At 44.5% G+C, this 18,368-nt stretch overlaps 1 protein-coding gene across 4 annotated transcripts in view; it reads left to right on the plus strand.

Moving 5' to 3' along the window:
• st3gal3b (ST3 beta-galactoside alpha-2,3-sialyltransferase 3b) overlaps nucleotides 1–18,368 on the plus strand; it is a 212,856-nt gene that overhangs the window by 9,197 nt on the left and 185,291 nt on the right. For 3 of the 4 annotated variants that reach the window (XM_062022255.1, XM_062022257.1, XM_062022259.1), the window contains exon 1: nucleotides 5,295–5,554. The exons of the other annotated variant lie outside the window; for it this stretch is intronic. The gene's annotated coding sequence lies outside the window, so the exon portion shown is untranslated. Of the gene's footprint in view, nucleotides 1–5,294; nucleotides 5,555–18,368 lie in introns of those variants that run through there. 4 annotated transcript variants of the gene reach the window in all.

An 18,368-nucleotide genomic window follows, 5' to 3' on the forward strand; every position in this document is an offset into this window, starting at 1 on the left:
GGCTATTATTTACACAGTTATTTTAACAAAAATACATTTCTCCTTGGGGATCAATTCTGATTCATATTATTATTATTATTATTATTATTATTATTATTATTATTATTATTATTATCCCTTCTACTGCAACAGTTGTTGTTAGATTAACGCGAGTCCCTATGCAGTGCGTGGGGACTCGCGTTCACCCTATTTGCTGCTTCTCCCGCGAATGTCTGCACTGTACTGTACTATGTACTGTACTAAGGGGCGCCCCCTTAGTGTTGTGTCGTTCGCGAACGTGATTCAGGGAGGGGCGGTAGTGTTGTCGTTCGCGAACGTGATTCAGGTAGGGGCGGTAGTGTTGTGTCGTTCGCGAACGTGATTCAGGGAGGGGTGGTAGTGTTGTCGTTCGCGAACGTGATTCAGGGAGGGGCGGTAGTGTTGTGTCGTTCGCAAACGTGATTCAGGGAGGGGCGGTAGTGTTGTCGTTCGCGAACGTGATTCAGGTAGGGGCGGTAGTGTTGTGTCGTTCGCGAACGTGATTCAGGGAGGGGCGGTAGTGTTGTCGTTCGCGAACGTGATTCAGGGAGGGGCGGTAGTGTTGTTGTTCGCGAACGTGATTCAGGGAGGGATGGTAGTGTTGTGTCGTTCGCGAACATGATTCAGGGAGGGGCGGTAGTGTTGTCGTTCGCGAACGTGATTCAGGGAGGGGCGGTAGTGTTGTGTGGTTCGCGAACGTGATTCAGGGAGGGGCGGTAGTGTTGTCGTTCGCGAACGTGATTCAGGTAGGGGCGGTAGTGTTGTGTCGTTCGCGAACGTGATTCAGGGAGGGGCGGTAGTGTTGTCGTTCGCGAACGTGATTCAGGGAGGGGCGGTAGTGTTGTGTCGTTCGCGAACGTGATTCAGGGAGGGGCGGTAGTGTTGTCGTTCGCGAGCGTGATTCAGGGAGGGGCGGTAGTGTTGTGTCGTTCGCGAACGTGATTCAGGGAGGGGCGGTAGTGTTGTCGTTCGCGAACGTGATTCAGGGAGGGGGGCGGTAGTGTTGTCGTTCGCGAACGTGATTCAGGGAGGGGCGGTAGTGTTGTCGTTCGCGAACGTGATTCAGGTAGGGGCGGTAGTGTTGTGTCGTTCGCGAACGTGATTCAGGGAGGGGTGGTAGTGTTGTCGTTCGCGAACGTGATTCAGGGAGGGGCGGTAGTGTTGTGTCGTTCGCGAACGTGATTCAGGGAGGGGCGGTAGTGTTGTCGTTCGCGAACGTGATTCAGGTAGGGGCGGTAGTGTTGTGTCGTTCGCGAACGTGATTCAGGGAGGGGCGGTAGTGTTGTCGTTCGCGAACGGGATTCAGGGAGGGGCGGTAGTGTTGTCGTTCGCGAACGTGATTTAGGGAGGGGCGGTAGTGTTGTGTCGTTCGCGAACGTGATTCAGGGAGGGGCGGTAGTGTTGTCGTTCGCGAACGTGATTCAGGGAGGGGCGGTAGTGTTGTCGTTCGCGAACGTGATTCAGGTAGGGGCGGTAGTGTTGTGTCGTTCGCGAACGTGATTCAGGGAGGGGTGGTAGTGTTGTCGTTCGCGAACGTGATTCAGGGAGGGGGCGGTAGTGTTGTGTCGTTCGCAAACGTGATTCAGGGAGGGGCGGTAGTGTTGTCGTTCGCGAACGTGATTCAGGTAGGGGCGGTAGTGTTGTGTCGTTCGCGAACGTGATTCAGGGAGGGGCGGTAGTGTTGTGTCGTTCGCGAACGTGATTCAGGGAGGGGCGGTAGTGTTGTCGTTCGCGAACGTGATTCAGGGAGGGGCGGTAGTGTTGTCGTTCGCGAACGTGATTCAGGTAGGGGCGGTAGTGTTGTGTCGTTCGCGAACGTGATTCAGGGAGGGGTGGTAGTGTTGTCGTTCGCGAACGTGATTCAGGGAGGGGCGGTAGTGTTGTGTCGTTCGCGAACGTGATTCAGGGAGGGGCGGTAGTGTTGTCGTTCGCGAACGTGATTCAGGTAGGGGCGGTAGTGTTGTGTCGTTCGCGAACGTGATTCAGGGAGGGGGCGGTAGTGTTGTCGTTCGCGAACGGGATTCAGGGAGGGGCGGTAGTGTTGTCGTTCGCGAACGTGATTCAGGGAGGGGTGGTAGTGTTGTGTCGTTCGCGAACGTGATTCAGGGAGGGGCGGTAGTGTTGTGTCGTTCGCGAACGTGATTCAGGGAGGGGCGGTAGTGTTGTCGTTCGCGAACGTGATTCAGGGAGGGGGCGGTAGTGTTGTCGTTCGCGAACGTGATTCAGGGAGGGGCGGTAGTGTTGTCGTTCGCAAACGTGATTCAGGTAGGGGCGGTAGTGTTGTGTCGTTCGCGAACGTGATTCAGGGAGGGGTGGTAGTGTTGTCGTTCGCGAACGTGATTCAGGGAGGGGCGGTAGTGTTGTGTCGTTCGCAAACGTGATTCAGGGAGGGGCGGTAGTGTTGTCGTTCGCGAACGTGATTCAGGTAGGGGCGGTAGTGTTGTGTCGTTCGCGAACGTGATTCAGGGAGGGGCGGTAGTGTTGTCGTTCGCGAACGGGATTCAGGGAGGGGCGGTAGTGTTGTCGTTCGCGAACGTGATTCAGGGAGGGGTGGTAGTGTTGTGTCGTTCGCGAACGTGATTCAGGGAGGGGCGGTAGTGTTGTCGTTCGCGAACGTGATTCAGGGAGGGGCGGTAGTGTTGTGTGGTTCGCGAACGTGATTCAGGGAGGGGCGGTAGTGTTGTCGTTCGCGAACGTGATTCAGGTAGGGGCGGTAGTGTTGTGTCGTTCGCGAACGTGATCCAGGGAGGGGCGGTAGCGTTGTCGTTCGCGAACGTGATTCAGGGAGGGGCGGTAGTGTTGTGTCGTTCGCGAACGTGATTCAGGGAGGGGCGGTAGTGTTGTCGTTCGCGAACGTGATTCAGGTAGGGGCGGTAGTGTTGTGTCGTTCGCGAACGTGATTCAGGGAGGGGCGGTAGTGTTGTCGTTCGCGAACGTGATTCAGGGAGGGGCGGTAGTGTTGTGTCGTTCGCGAACGTGATTCAGGGAGGGGCGGTAGTGTTGTCGTTCGCGAGCGTGATTCAGGGAGGGGCGGTAGTGTTGTGTCGTTCGCGAACGTGATTCAGGGAGGGGCGGTAGTGTTGTCGTTCGCGAGACGTGATTCAGGGAGGGGCGGTAGGTGTGTCGTTCGCGAACGTGATTCAGGTAGGGGCGGTAGTGTTGTGTCGTTCGCGAACGTGATTCAGGGAGGGGCGGTAGTGTTGTCGTTCGCGAACGTGATTCAGGGAGGGCGGTAGTGTTGTGTCGTTCGGCAAACGTGATCAGGGAGGGGCGGTAGTGTTGTCGTTCGCGAACGTGATTCAGGTAGGGGCGGTAGTGTTGTGTCGTTCGCAACGTGATTCAGGGAGGGGCGGTAGTGTTGTCGTTCGCGAACGTGATTCAGGTAGGGGCGGTAGTGTTGTGTGTTCGCGAACGTGATTCAGGGAGGGGTGGTAGTGTTGTGTCGTTCGCGAACGTGATTCAGGGAGGGGCGGTAGTGTTGTCGTTCGCGAACGTGATTCAGGGAGGGGCGGTAGTGTTGTGTGTTCGCGAACGTGATTCAGGGAGGGGCGGTAGTGTTGTCGTTCGCGAACGTGATTCAGGGTAGGGGCGGTAGTGTTGTGTCGTTCGCGAACGTGATTCAGGGAGGGGCGGTAGCGTTGTCGTTCGCGAACGTGATTCAGGGAGGGGCGGTAGTGTTGTGTCGTTCGCGAACGTGATTCAGGGAGGGGCGGTAGTGTTGTCGTTCGCGAACGTGATTCAGGAGGGGCGGTAGTGTTGTGTCGTTCGCGAACGTGATTCAGGGAGGGGCGGTAGTGTTGTCGTTCGCGAACGTGATTCAGGGAGGGGCGGTAGTGTTGTGTCGTTCGCGAACGTGATTCAGGGAGGGGCGGTAGTGTTGTCGTTCGCGAACGTGATTCAGGTAGGGGCGGTAGTGTTGTGTCGTTCGCGAACGTGATTCAGGGAGGGGCGGTAGTGGTTGTCGTTCGCGAACGTGATTCAGGTAGGGGCGGTAGTGTTGTGTCGTTCGCGAACAGTGATTCAGGGAGGGGCGGTAGTGGTTGTCGTTCGCGAACGTGATTCAGGGAGGGGCGGTAGTGTTGTGTCGTTCGCGAACGTGATTCAGGGAGGGGCGGTAGTGTTGTCGTTCGCGAACGTGATTCAGGGAGGGGCGGTAGTGTTGTCGTTCGCGAACGTGATTCAGGGAGGGGCGGTAGTGTTGTGTCGTTCGCGAACGTGATTCAGGGAGGGCGGTAGTGTTGTCGTTCGCGAACGTGATTCAGGTAGGGGCGGTAGTGTTGTGTCGTTCGCGAACGTGATTCAGGGAGGGGCGGTAGTGTTGTCGTTCGCGAACGTGATTCAGGTAGGGGCGGTAGTGTTGTGTCGTTCGCGAACGTGATTCAGGGAGGGCGGTAGTGTTGTCGTTCGCGAACGTGATTTAGGGAGGGGCGTTAGTGTTGTGTCGTTCGCGAACGTGATTCAGGGAGGGGCGGTAGTGTTGTCGTTCGCGAACGTGATTCAGGGAGGGGGCGGTAGTGTTGTGTCGTTCGCGAACGTGATTCAGGGAGGGGCGGTAGTGTTGTCGTTCGCGAACGTGATTCAGGGAGGGGCGGTAGTGTTTTGTCGTTCGCGAACGTGATTCAGGGAGGGGCGGTAGTGTTGTGTCGTTCGTGAACGTGATTCAGGGAGGGGCGGTAGTGTTGTCGTTCGCGAACGTGATTCAGGGAGGGGCGGTAGTGTTGTGTCGTTCGCGAACGTGATTCAGGGAGGGGCGGTAGTGTTGTCGTTCGCGAACGTGATTCAGGTAGGGGCGGTAGTGTTGTGTCGTTCGCGAACGTGATTCAGGGAGGGGCGCTATTTTTTTATTTTGGGGGGGGGGGGGGGGGGGGGGATTCGGTGAACGAATTTTTTGAACGAAACATTTTAAGGAACTGATTCTAGTGATTCAGTACAGTCAAAAGAACTGCCGATCCCATCACTACTCACCTGTACGTTGCAGTCCAAAACAAGACTGCTTATTTGGCACATACCACTAGCGGGGGGAGGGGGGGGGGGTTCACGATGCGGTCCGTGAAAAAACTGAATCTTTCTCAGTTCGTCATGTTTCTCGTTTTGTGAATCAAAAAGGGCGCAGTTGCAAAAAAAATTTGTTTATTTTTTTTCCCGTCATCTCGCATCCCTTTTTTTTGTGGTGATTTAAGAAAGTTGCACCACGTGACCCAGCTCCCCCCTCTCTGTCCGCATTAGCAGGAGGAGGTAAAGGAGGAGGAGGAGGAGGAAGAGGAGGGGGGAGCCTCATTTAGCGAGACACCTCACGTGACCAACGCTGACATTTTTCTCGCCGCGGGTGGACGTGGTTCTTGCCCACTCTCTGCTCTTCTCGTCTTCATGCATATTCGCGCCGGGGACACCACGCAGTCGTCTGGCGCGTCCCCAGCCCTCAGGTTACTTCCCCCGTCATGGCCTGGAGGCGAGCGAGAACACGCTCCTCGTCTCGCCCGGTCCACCGTATCAATTAGCGGGCTTGTTTGGGAGCAGCAGGCGCGGAGAAGAAAAGGTAATAATTCTTTTTTTTTTTGTTACCGCTTGTCCCCCCCGCCCCCTCCGTCTGCCGCGTCCACTACAATGATACGCGGCTTGTTTTCAGGACATTATGGAATTTTTTTTTAGATTCCTACCCGTGCTCCCTGTCATTGTTCGACACGCGTGTCTTTTTTTTGTTTTTTTTTGTTGGTATTTGCGGGTCCGTTGCGGGGAAAGCGGCGTCAAGCAGCCGGTGTGCGCTCATGTTTGGCGGACTATAGCGCAGGCCTGCCGACGGTGCCAGCGGAGCCTGGTTAGCTTAGCCAAGCTAACGAGCTGACATTTTTTTTTTTTCCGAAAAAACCTCCTGAGTCCTGACACTCACGTTTGTCATTCACTCACCTTTTAATTCTGTCACCACGCCAATAAAAACCCCCTCAAGGGTTCTTCTGGTAGCTTCTGTCTTATGTGGCGATGATGGTCATGTAATGGTTAAATGAACCACAAAGTTCCGTTATGTTTGTTTAGCTAGCAGCGTCGCGTTTTCTAGCTTCTTGTGTTTATTTGACCTTTATTCCAATACATTATAATGTATTGGAATAAAGGAATAAGTATCTTTTTTACTTCAAGCAGAGGCAACTTTTGAACAGTTTTTTGCAACTTTTGCGTGCGTAACAATGAGATGTGTGCTAGGTGAGGTAGATCACCATGAATTGATTAACGTGGACCCTTTTTTTCTTCTTCTTTAGTTTATTTCGAACATGAACACACTCAAAGTATCACACAGTTTCATATCATTTCTGTTTACATCATGTCTGATAGGGAGTAGGAAGAAGCAAAGCTTATTTAATCCTTCCCCTTTCCCACTTCAGAGCGTTTTCAAATATATCGAATCATTTACTGACCTTTATAATAAAATAACATCTCTGAATTAGTATACACAACAGTTTTGTAATATGTACTTATAAAGGCCTACTGAAATAAATTTGTTTTATTTAAACGGGGATAGCAGATCCATTCTATGTGTCATACTTGATCATTTCGCGATAGTGCCATATTTTTGCTGAAAGGATTTAGTATAGAACAACGACGATAAAGTTCGCAACTTTTGGTCGCTGATGAAAAAAGCCTTGCCTGTACCGGAATTAGCGTGACGTCGCAGGTCGAAGGGCTCCTCACATTTCCCCATTGTCTACACCAGCAGCGAGAGCGATTCGGACCGAGAAAGCGACGATTACCCCATTAATTTGAGCGAGGATGAAAGATTTGTGGATGAGGAACGTGAGAGTGAAGGACTAGAGTGCAGTGCGGGACGTATCTTTTTTCGCTCTGACCGTAACTTGGGTACAAGGGCTCATTGGATTCCACACTTTCTCCTTTTTCTATTGTGGATCACGGATTTGTATTTTAAACCACCTCGGATACTATATCCTCTTGAAAATGACAGTCGAGAACGCGAAATGGACATTCACAGTGACTTTTATCTCCACGACAATACATCGGTGAAGCACTTTAGCTACGGAGCTAACGTGATAGCATCGTGCTTAAATGCAGATAGAAACAAAAGAAATAAGCCCCTGACTAGAAGGATAGACAGAAGATCAACAATACTACTATCAGGAGACACCGAACCAAACACTGGACCTGTAACTACACGGTTAATACTGTGCCACCTGTCGAAGCCTAGCAAAGCGGTTGCTAACGACGCCATTGAAGCTAACTTAGCTACGGGACCTCGTCAGAGCTATGATAAAAACATTAGCGCTCCACCTACGCCAGTCCTCATCTGCTCATCAACACCCGTGCTCACCTGCGTTCCAGCGATCGACGGCGCGACGAAGGACTTCACCCGATCATCGATGCGGTCGGCGGCTAGCGTCGGATAGCGCGTCTGCTATCCAACTCATAGTCCTCCTGGTTGTGTTGCTGCAGCCAGCCGCTAATACACCGATCCCACCTACAGCTTTCTTCTTTGCAGTCTCCATTGTTCATTAAACAAATTGCAAAAGATTCACCAACACAGATGTCCAGAATACTGTGGAATTTTGCGATGAAAACAGAGCTGTTTGTATTGTGATACAATGTGTCCGAATACTTCCGTTTCAACCATTGACGTCACGCGCAAACGTCATCATACATAGACGTTTTCAACCGGAAGTTCCCCGGGAAATTTAAAATTGCACTTTATAAGTTAACCCGGCCGTATTGGCATGTGTTGCAATGTTAAGATTTCATCATTGATATATAAACTATCAGACTGCGTGGTCTGTAGTAGGGGGTTTCAGTAGGCCTTTAAAGGCCTACTGAAACCCACTACTACCCACTACTACTATTAGTAAAGTGCAATTTTAAATTTCCCGCGAAATATCCTGCTGAAACGTCTCGGTATGATGACGTTTGCGCGTGACGTCACGGATTGTAGCGGACATTTTGGGACAGCATTGTGGCCAGCTATTAAGTCGTCTGTTTTCATCGCAAAATTCCACAATATTCTGGACATCTGTGTTGGTGAATGTTTTGCAATTTGTTTAATGAACAATGGAGATAGCAAAGAAGAAAGCTGTAGGTGGGAAGCGGTGTATTAGCGGCCGGCTGCAGCAACACAAACACATAGCGGCTACGTCGTAGCCGGTGTTTCATTGTTTACATTCCCGAACGATGACAGTCAAGCTTTACCATTGGTCTGTGGGGAACTGGGACAACATAGACTCTTACCAGGAGGACTTTGAGTTGGATACGCATGCTTGTGGAGATGGGACAACAGAGACTCTTACCAGGAGGACTTTGAGTTGCATACGCGGTACCGTGAGTACGCAGCTGCAGCTTCCAAACATTTGATCGCTTGCCCGTACGTGCGTGCCGCTATGTGCATGTCACGTACGTAACTTTGGGGAAATATATGTGCTGTATGAACTTTGGGGAGGTGAACGGTACTTTGGGCTGTGGAATTGAGTGTGTTGTGCGGGTGTTTGATTTGTATTGGCGGGTTATATGGACGGGAGGGTGGAGGTGTTTATGTGGGATTAATTTGTGGCATATTAAATATAAGCCTGGTTGTGTTGTGGCTAATAGGGTATATATATGTCTTGTGTTTATTTACTGTTCTAGTCATTCCCAGCTGAATATCAAGTCCCACCCACCTCTCACAGCATCTTCCCTATCTGAATCGCTTCCACTGCCCTCTAATACTTCACTCTCACTTTCCTCATCCACAAATCTTTCATCCTCGCTCAAATTAATGGGATAATCGTCGCTTTCTCGGCCCGAATCGCTCTCGCTGCTTGTGGCCATGATTGTAAACAATGTGCAGATGTGAGGAGCTCCACAACCTATGACGTCACGCTACTTCCGGTACAGGCAAGGCTTTTTTTATCAGCGACCAAAAGTTGCAAACTTTATCGTCGATGTTCTCTACTAAATCCTTTCAGCAAAAATATGGCAATATCGCGAAATGATCAAGTGTGACACATAGAATGGATCTGCTATCCCCGTTTAAATAAGAAAATCTCATTTCAGTAGGCCTTTTAATTCAGTCATTGTTAATATACTGAGATGAAGAGTATATTATTTTCAATAAGGTTGGAAGTATTTCTCATAATCCTTCTTCTTTGTACTTTGTAAGCACTATTAATTTGAACAACCTCTTAAACTGGATCATATCAAGACGGCCATGACATTATGTTCCTTACAAGTGTATGTCAACTTTTGACCACGACTGTATGCATCCATGTCTTGTGTATAAAGTCTAAAGAAGTCTGAACACTCAGAGACTGTAGGTGTGCTACAAAATTACTACAGCGGTCATCAAGCATCTTTTTATTACAAGAGACCAACAGCTAATATTTTCTTTCTTTCTTTTAGTTTATTTCAAACATGAACACACTTACAGCGTAATACATCACACAGTTTCATATCATTTCTGTTTACATCATGTCTGAAAAGGAGTAGGAAAAAGCAAAGCTTATTTAATCCTACTCCTTTCCCACTTCAGAGCGTTTACAAATATATCGAATCATTTACTGACCTTTTTATAATAAAATAACATCTGTGAATTAGTATACACAACAGTTTTGTAATATGTACTTAATTCAGTCATTATTAATATACTGAAATGAAGAGTATTATTTTCAATAAAGTTTAAAGTATTTCTCATATTTCTTCTTCTTTGTACTTTGTAAGCACTATTAATTTGAACAACCTCTTAAACTGGATCATATCAGTACAATGTTTAACTTTACTTAATCCATTCCATCATTTAATTCCAGATACTGATATGCAAAAGGTTTTAAGTGTTGTACGTGCATACAAATGTTTTAAATTAGATTTTCCTCTAAGGTTATATTTCTCCTCTTTAGTTGAGAAGAATTGTTGTACATTCTTTGGTAGCAGGTTATAGTTTGCTTTGTACATCATTTTAGCGGTTTGCAATTTTACCAAATCACCGAACTTTAATATTTTTGACTCAGTAAATAAAGTGTTTGTATGTTCTCTATTTCCAACATTATGAATTATTCTAATTGATCTTTTTTGTAACACGGTTAGCGAATGTAGCGCACATTTGTAGTTATTTCCCCATATTTCTGCATAATAACTCAGATATGGTAACACTAGCGAGCAGTAGAGAATATGAAGTGATTTTTGGCCCAGGACGTATTTTGCTTTATTCATTATTGAAATGTTTTTTGCCGCCTTATGTTGTATGTTTTGTATGAGATTTCCAGTTAATTTTATCGTCCATTAATACTCCCAAAAATCTTGTTTCTTTTACCCTTTCAATATCTACTGCGTCTATTTGTGTTCGTGTATGATGCTCTTTTCTACTGTTACCAAATAGCATTATTTTAGTTTTACTGAGATTCAAAGTCTGTTTTTTGTCAAACCATTTTTTTTTATTTGTTCATTTCTTCTGTTATTTGTATTATCTTCTGTGTGTTCTCTCCTGAACAGAAATCAATTGTGTCGTCTGCAAATAGAACTAACTTTAAGTCCTTTGTAACTTTACAAATGTCGTTTATATAAAGATTAAACAATCTTGGTCCCAGTATTGAGCCCTGGGGTACACCACAAGATATATCCAGCCGTGTTGACATATTTTCACCCACCTTCACATATTGCTTCCTGTTGGTTAAAATAGCTTCTTACCCAGTTCAAGACCAAACCATATCGTTCCAATTTTTGTATTAAAATATCATGATTAATTGTGTCAAATGCTTTTGTTAAGTCCATGAATACTGCGACCGCACATTCTTTACCATATATTGCATTGGTAATTTCCTGTGTTATTTTGATTTTGGACCCTGACTTAAACAAGTTGAAAAACTTATTCGGTTGTGGTCAATTGTACGGAATATGTACTGTGCAATCTACTAATAAAAGTTTCAATCAATCAAATCACTTTTAGATTCTTTTTTAGATTCTTTACTGCTCGCTAGTGTTACCATATCTGAGTTATTGTGCAGAAAGATGGGGAAATAACTACATATGTGCGCTACATTCGTTAACCGTGTTACAAAAAAGATCAATTAGACTAATACATAATGTTGGATATAGAGAACATACAAACTAGGGCTGGGCAATATGGCCTTTTTTTAATATCTCGATATTTTTAGGCCATGTCACGATACGCTATATATATCGCAATATTTTACCTTAGCTTTGAATGAACACTTGATGCATATAATCACAGCAGTATGATGATTCTGTGTCTACATTAAAACATTCTTGTTCATACTGCATAAATATATGCTCATTTTAAACTTTCATGCAGAGAGGGAAATCACAACTAAGTCAATTGACCAAAACTGTATTTATTAAACAGTTATTAAGCAGTGGCACAAACATTCATGTCATTTCAAAACAAAGTGCAAGATTGTCAGATACTTTTTAAAACAAGCTATTAGTGCACTTTTGTGCATGATGTCCCTAAGATGACATATCACTACAACACTAAATTAAAGTGCACTTTTTGTACAGAACGCCACTACAATAGTTAAAAACAAATAAAGTGCACTTTTGTGCATGATGTCACACAAGATATTTCAATAACTGTCAAATAAAAATGAGCTGAATAATAGGAAATCAAATTGTGTACGTCCTTCACTATGTGGTAGGTTCCGGCGGATGTTATCTCCTTATGTCGTGGACTATTTTTTTCATACGGTGTTGATGCGGGAATGGTTGCCTCTGCATTTTGTTGTACTGATATGATCCAGTTTAAGAGGTTGTTCAAATGAATAGTGCTTACAAAGTACAAAGAAGAAGAACCATGAGAAATACTTTAAACCTTATTAAAAATAAGATTCTTCATCTCAGTATGTTTTATAATGACTGATTTAACTAATTACATATTACAAAACTGTTGCATTTCTCATTCACGGATGTCATTTTACTATAAAAAGGTCAGTAAATGAATGTATATATTTGTAAACGCTCTGAAGTGGGAAAGGGGTAGGATTAAATAAGCTTTGCTTCTTCCTACTCCTTTTCGAACATGATGTAAACAGAAATGATATGAAATTGTGTGATGTATTATGCTGTAAGTGTGTTCATGTTCGAAATAAACTAAAATAAAGAAAGGAAGAAAGAAAGAAAGAAAAGATTAGCTGTTGGTCTCTTGTAATAAAAAGATGCTTGATGACCGATGTAGTAATTTTGTAGCACATCTACAGTGTCTGAGTGTTCAGACTTCTTAGACTTTTTATACACAAGACATGGATGCATACAGTCGTGGTCAAAAGTTTACATACACTTGTAAAGAACATAATGTCATGGCTGTCTTGGGTTTCCAATAATTTCTACAACTTATTTTTTTGTGATAGAGTGATTGTAGCACATACTTGTTGGTCACAAAAGACATTCATGACGTTTGGTTCTTTTATGAATTTATTATGGGTCTACTGAAAATGTGACCAAATCTGCTGGGTCAAAAGTATACATAGAGTAATGTTAATATTTGGTTACATGTCCCTTGGCAAGTTTCACTGCAATAAGGCGCTTTTGGTAGCCATCCACAAGCATCTGGCAAGCTTCTGGTTGAATGAAACCACATAACTTTCCTCCAGAAGGTCTTATCTTTGTCCATGTGATGTCAGATGAAACAAAAATTTAGCTGTTTGGCCACAATACCCAGCAATATGTTTGGAGGAGAAAAGGTGAGGCCTTTAATCCCAGGAACACCATTTCTACTGTCAAGCATGGTGGTGGTAGTGTTATGCGCTGGGCCTGTTTTGCTGCCATTGGAACTGGTGCCTTACAGAGAGTAAATGGGACAATGAAAAAGGAGAATTACCTCCAAATTCTTCAGGACAACCTAAAATCATCAGCCCGGAGGTTGGGTCTTGGGCGCAGTTGGGTGTTCCAATAGGACAATGACCCCAAACACATATCTAAAATGGTAAAGGAATGGCTAAATCAGGCTAGAATTAAGGTTTTAGAATGGCCTTCCCAAAGTCCTGACTTAAACCCCATTGAGAATTGATTGATTGATTGAGACTTGTATTAGTAGATTGCACAGTACAGTACATATTCCGTACAATTGACCACCAAATGGTAACACCCGAATAATAAGTTTTTCAACTTGTTTAAGTTGGGGTCCACGTTAATCAATTCATGGTAAAACATGTGGACAATGCTGAAGAAACAAGTCCATGTCAGAAAACCAACAAATTTAGCTCAACTGCACCAATTTTGTCAAGAGGAGTGGTCAAAAATTCAACCAGAAGCTTGTGGATGGCTACCAAAAGTGCCTTATTGCAGTGAAACTTGCCAAGGGACATGTAAGCAAATATTAACATTGCTGTATGTATACTTTTAACTCAGCAGATTTGGTCACATTTTCAGTAGACCCATAATAAATTCATAAAAGAACCAAACTTCCTGAATGTTTTTTGTGACCGAGTATGTGCTCCAATCACTCTATCACAAAAAAGAATTGTAGAAATTATTGGAAACTCAAGACAGCCGTGACATTATGTCCTTCACAAGTGTATGTAAACTTTTGACCACAACTGTATGTCTTTTCGAGGTGTAACGATTGATCAATCTCTCAGGGCATTCAATCGGTCACAACTGGACTGTTTGGTTTGTCTTAATAGACGTTTCGCTGCTCATCCGAGTAGACTTCATCAGTTCGTGCTCATAGATTTAGATTGGTCAGGGGCCGTATTTATCAAGCGTCTTAGAGTGCCATTTTACACTTAAGTCCTGAGAATTTGCTAAATTTAGTCCTACTCTCAAACTTAAGAATAAAAGCTATTTATCAACTTTCTTAAGTCTAAGAATCACTCCTACTCTCAACGATATTTAAGAGACCTTCAGAGGTGTCCTAAGTGGTTAGGAGTTGCCAGCGGGGGATGGCACTGAAGCGAGAGAGACATGTGCAAACATTCAGGGAGCGGAAGGATGTCCTGGCTTTGTTTGATGACGAGCAGATGATCAAACGGTATCGTTTAGATAGAGCGGGTATTATTTTTGTCACATATTAATAAGGGGCGTCATCTCATCAGCAACATCACGCAGCAGAGCTTTCACAGCAGAACTAAAGGTCATCACAATGCTTCGATATCTCGCCACTGGGAAAATGCACATTTTATTTTTGATTCATTGCCAATATTGTTTGTTTGTTTTGTATTATTTTGTAGTTTATTGTCAAAATATACACTCCCATTGTCCACTGAAATATTTCTAAGATATTTCTTTATTCTTAGACAAGGGATTCCCTTCCGTGATTGGTCATTTCTATGGACACAGAAATTACGTCACCTAAAATTCCGTTTACGGCACATAGTAATGTCGTAATTCAGCTCTGAGTGCGACACTTAAGATTCAGTCCTACACTTCGGTTAAAGTGTGAGTAAGACGCTTGACAACTAACTTTTAAGTGCAGCTTCCAGCGAAGAATTTCTTTACTCATAAGTCAACTCTTAGCAGACTTCTTAGGAGTAATTCTAAGAAGCTTGATAAATACGGCCCCAGATCTTGTCTTAGACTTACATTGGTCAGATCTAGTCCAGCAGCTTGTGCCAGAACCCAAAATATTTATACTCCAAACCCAGGAGGGTGTGATGGGGCAAAGATGGTTTTGCCCTATCGTAGTGAGAAAAACAACTGTTTTGATCCTAACTGTCAAAGCCCACAACAGTTGCTGAAGTGTCATTTCCCCTCGTTAGCATTAAGGTATTGTTTGGCAGAACGATCGCTGTGGATCGACTACTACCAGTCCAATAGAGTCTGAATCCCCCACGTAAGCATTCCATTCAGTTGTAAACAAATGGCATTCTGGTCACCTTCTGTGAGAAGTATGTTTCTAACTACTGTTATTTGTTTGAGGCTAAATTGCCTCCAACCTGGATGAATGAGAACATTCATAGACAAGATACATTGATTTATATTCTTTAATTTCAGATATATCTATCTGTGCTCTGTAAGTTTGCCTTCCGGAAGACCGGTATCGATCCAAGATTATTTTAAAAGGAAATCAATCGTTTTTATCGACGCATAAAAACATTGGAGTTTAGAACTTCAGACTTTTTATTTAAAGTTTTGCACTTCTAAAAATAAGGATGTTACATTTTTTTGTATATTTGCCTGTCTGTGATGTCATCAAAATAAAAATGTCGGGTAGCTACGGTGGTCAAGATTGGTCATAACAAACGCCACAAGACACTATCATTAATTAAACACAAAAAAAAACAAAGCAAGCCACAACAAATACAAACAATAACATGAAGCCACAAGTTAACCTCAAGCCACAAACGTTGCGAATGACAAAACGGAAGTGACGCGACGCACCATCTTCCGGAACACAACCTGAAGCGACAGCATTTAACAGACAGGGATAAATTATTTCATGAGAAAGACAGAAATACAAGAGATGGAACAAGTAGGAAACTAGGAAACTTTGGGCCCAGACCACCAACAGGGATGAGGGGGCACACATGTTTCCACACACCTGGGACAGTGGCAATGCCAGGGGTGGAGAACAGACACTGTATGGCTGGGGCGTGGAACTTTATTTAGCAGGTACTCTTAAAATGTTACCTACTGTACTAGTATTGAAGTGAATTACATTAATAAAGCGCTTTTCTCTAGTGACTCAAGGCGTTTTACACAGTGAAACCCATGATCTAAGTTACATTTAAACCAGTGTGGGTGGCACTGGGTAAAGTGTCATGCCCAAGGACACAACAGCTGTGACTAGGAAAGCAGAAGCGGGGATGGAACCTGAAACTTTCAAGTTGTTGCCACGGCCTCTCTACCAATTGAGCCTCGCCGCCCCACCAAAATGCTTGAATATTAAAAATGAAAGCAGAAAAGGTTTCCTCTTGTTAATTCAAGCCGAAGTCTTGGTTGCACTTTATTCAAATAAGATGTGAATGCATTGGCCATTAATTGTTTACTTGCTTGTTCAAGTCCATAATTAATTTATACATAATTTCTTACAAGGAATATAGGAAACTTCACCTGCAGTGTCCACTATTTATTTCACAGACACACTGATTGTTTCGTCTCGGATCGTATCGTTCTAAAAACAGAGATTGTTCCTGAATGGTATCGGCAACCACAAATATTGACTCGTTGTTAAAACGAATTGTTACACCCCTAATGTCCTTTTTAAAACTGACTCTAAGAAGGTGGCCAAATGTCTTGAATTTACAAATACAACTAACGTTGATGTCAAACGTTGGATCCACGTTGGTTGGGAAATGACCACATTTCAATGGTCAAATCAACTTCACCACCTGACACTGGATAAACGTCATTAAAAAGCGTGTTGTTTCACTGTTGTATTTGTGTTGTAGAACAAGGGGGTTTTTGCACTAGGGACCGGTTTAATGTAGGCATTATTGTCATGAATGTGGAGCAAATAAATATAGCAAAATTAAGCACATGAAATACAACTCACCATTACGCTGAATTTGTGGGGCCCCTGGCCTTTTCCACTTTACATAAAGGCTTTTGTTTTTTATACTTATTTTCACCAGCTTGTGGGCTTATTTTTTGGGTCTCATGCATTGTTATATTAGCGGAACACTAGGCGAAAGTTAAGTTGGAGAAAATGTGGCAGTTTACAAGTTATTTGGAGACCACCGTTGTAGAATTATTGGTTGGGAAATGACCAAAATGCAGTGACGTGCGGTCACTAGAGGCAGGTGAGGCGGGGACTCACCTGCCATCATGGAAAGAAAAAAAATGTAAAAAGAAAAAAAATTAATTAAATTGTTATATGTATTCAGTGATTATACTATAAAGTTATTTTCCATTTAAATTCACCAGTTTTATATTATTTTTATTCAAAATCGCTGAATTTTCACATTTGCCGTTCAAATACTGAGCAGAGATGGTGCAGCGATCAGCAGCCAGTTGAGGCACTTGTGCCTCACCATGGATTGCGGACTCGGCTAACTGCTGGCCTGCTGTGCAGTGAGATCGTATTGCTATATGAATTATATTATACATTTCCATAGTTTAGTTAGCTGAGGTATATAATGTACAGTGTATTTTGTCAACAACTGTATGTGTGTAAAGTATTTCTTGTGCTGAGCGATCATAAAACTGCTGCGAAGACGCACTGTGGGAAGCTCGCAGTAATCCCGCCTCCTTGTGCCAAGCACACCCGCCGCAGAATGCACCGCCCGACGGGAGCGCCACACCAACCAAAGCCCACACCCAAACCCTCCACGTGCAAGACCGAATCCACCCAAAGAGTCACTTAACAAGAAGCCAAAAAGTGCAAAAACAACAATGCTCGCGCCGGAGGAGCCGTGAACGAGTGCAGGGACACAACATTAGGTACAGCTACAGACTGCAGCACGGATTTCATATTTCATTCCTTCACAACTCCTCCAACACAAACACCACTGTTCCCGCACTTATAAGTAAAGGTAACACCATAATAATGTTTTTTTTAATTAAATGTGCTTTTTTGTGTGCTACAGTTTGTATGTGTAAAGTTAAAGTACCAATGATTGTCACACACACACTAGGTGTGGTGAAATTTGTTCTCTGCATTTGACCCATCCCCTTGATCACCCCCTGGGAGGTGAGAGGAGCAGTGGGCAGCAGCGGCGCCGCGCCCGGGAATAATTTTGGTGATTTAACCCCCAATTCCAACCCTTGATGCTGAGTGCCAAGCAGTGAAGAATGCTGGTATGAGCTTTTAAACATAACCCGTTAACTGTTGCCTATCAAATGGTGAATAAGATACTCTTTAGGGTTCATATGTTTGTAAATCTGACTGTGATGAAGTCAGTGCCTCACCAGTCATGAACCTCACCGCACGTCACTGCCAAAATGTAATGGTCTAATTAGGGCTGGGCGATATATCAAATATACTCGATATATCGCAGGTTTGTCTCTGCGATATAGAAAATGACAATTGCGATATTCGAGCATACTTTCTCACGCAGTTGCTTTTAGCTGCGGGCATTACACTTCAAGCGTTTCTCTCTCTTTTTTGTCTCTCCTTCTCACAGAGACATAACACAAGCGCACCTTCTTACATACCTCACATACTGTCGCGCGTGCAACGTCATACGCCCTCGCGGAGCAGAGAGGTAGAGACATGGGTACCGTTAGCTGTGATGTTAGCGAAGAGGTGCGAGTGGTAATACGAGAGAAAGAAGGTGCAAATCTGGTAACAAATGAAGGAAGAATTAATTCCCAAGAAAAACACGGGAAGATGTCGAACAGACAACAGTAATATGTCAAGTATGTGGCAAAAGTGTTGCTACAAAAAGTAGCACCACTGCTAATGTGTAGCATCATTTGAAAAGTCACCCGCTAGAGAATAAGTGCTTGAAACTCCGCATGTCACACCCACAAAATGCCCAAGCAACCATTTCCAGATC

This window comes from Entelurus aequoreus, linkage group LG16 (assembly GCF_033978785.1).
Source record: "Entelurus aequoreus isolate RoL-2023_Sb linkage group LG16, RoL_Eaeq_v1.1, whole genome shotgun sequence".
Taxonomy (NCBI): domain Eukaryota; kingdom Metazoa; phylum Chordata; class Actinopteri; order Syngnathiformes; family Syngnathidae; genus Entelurus; species Entelurus aequoreus.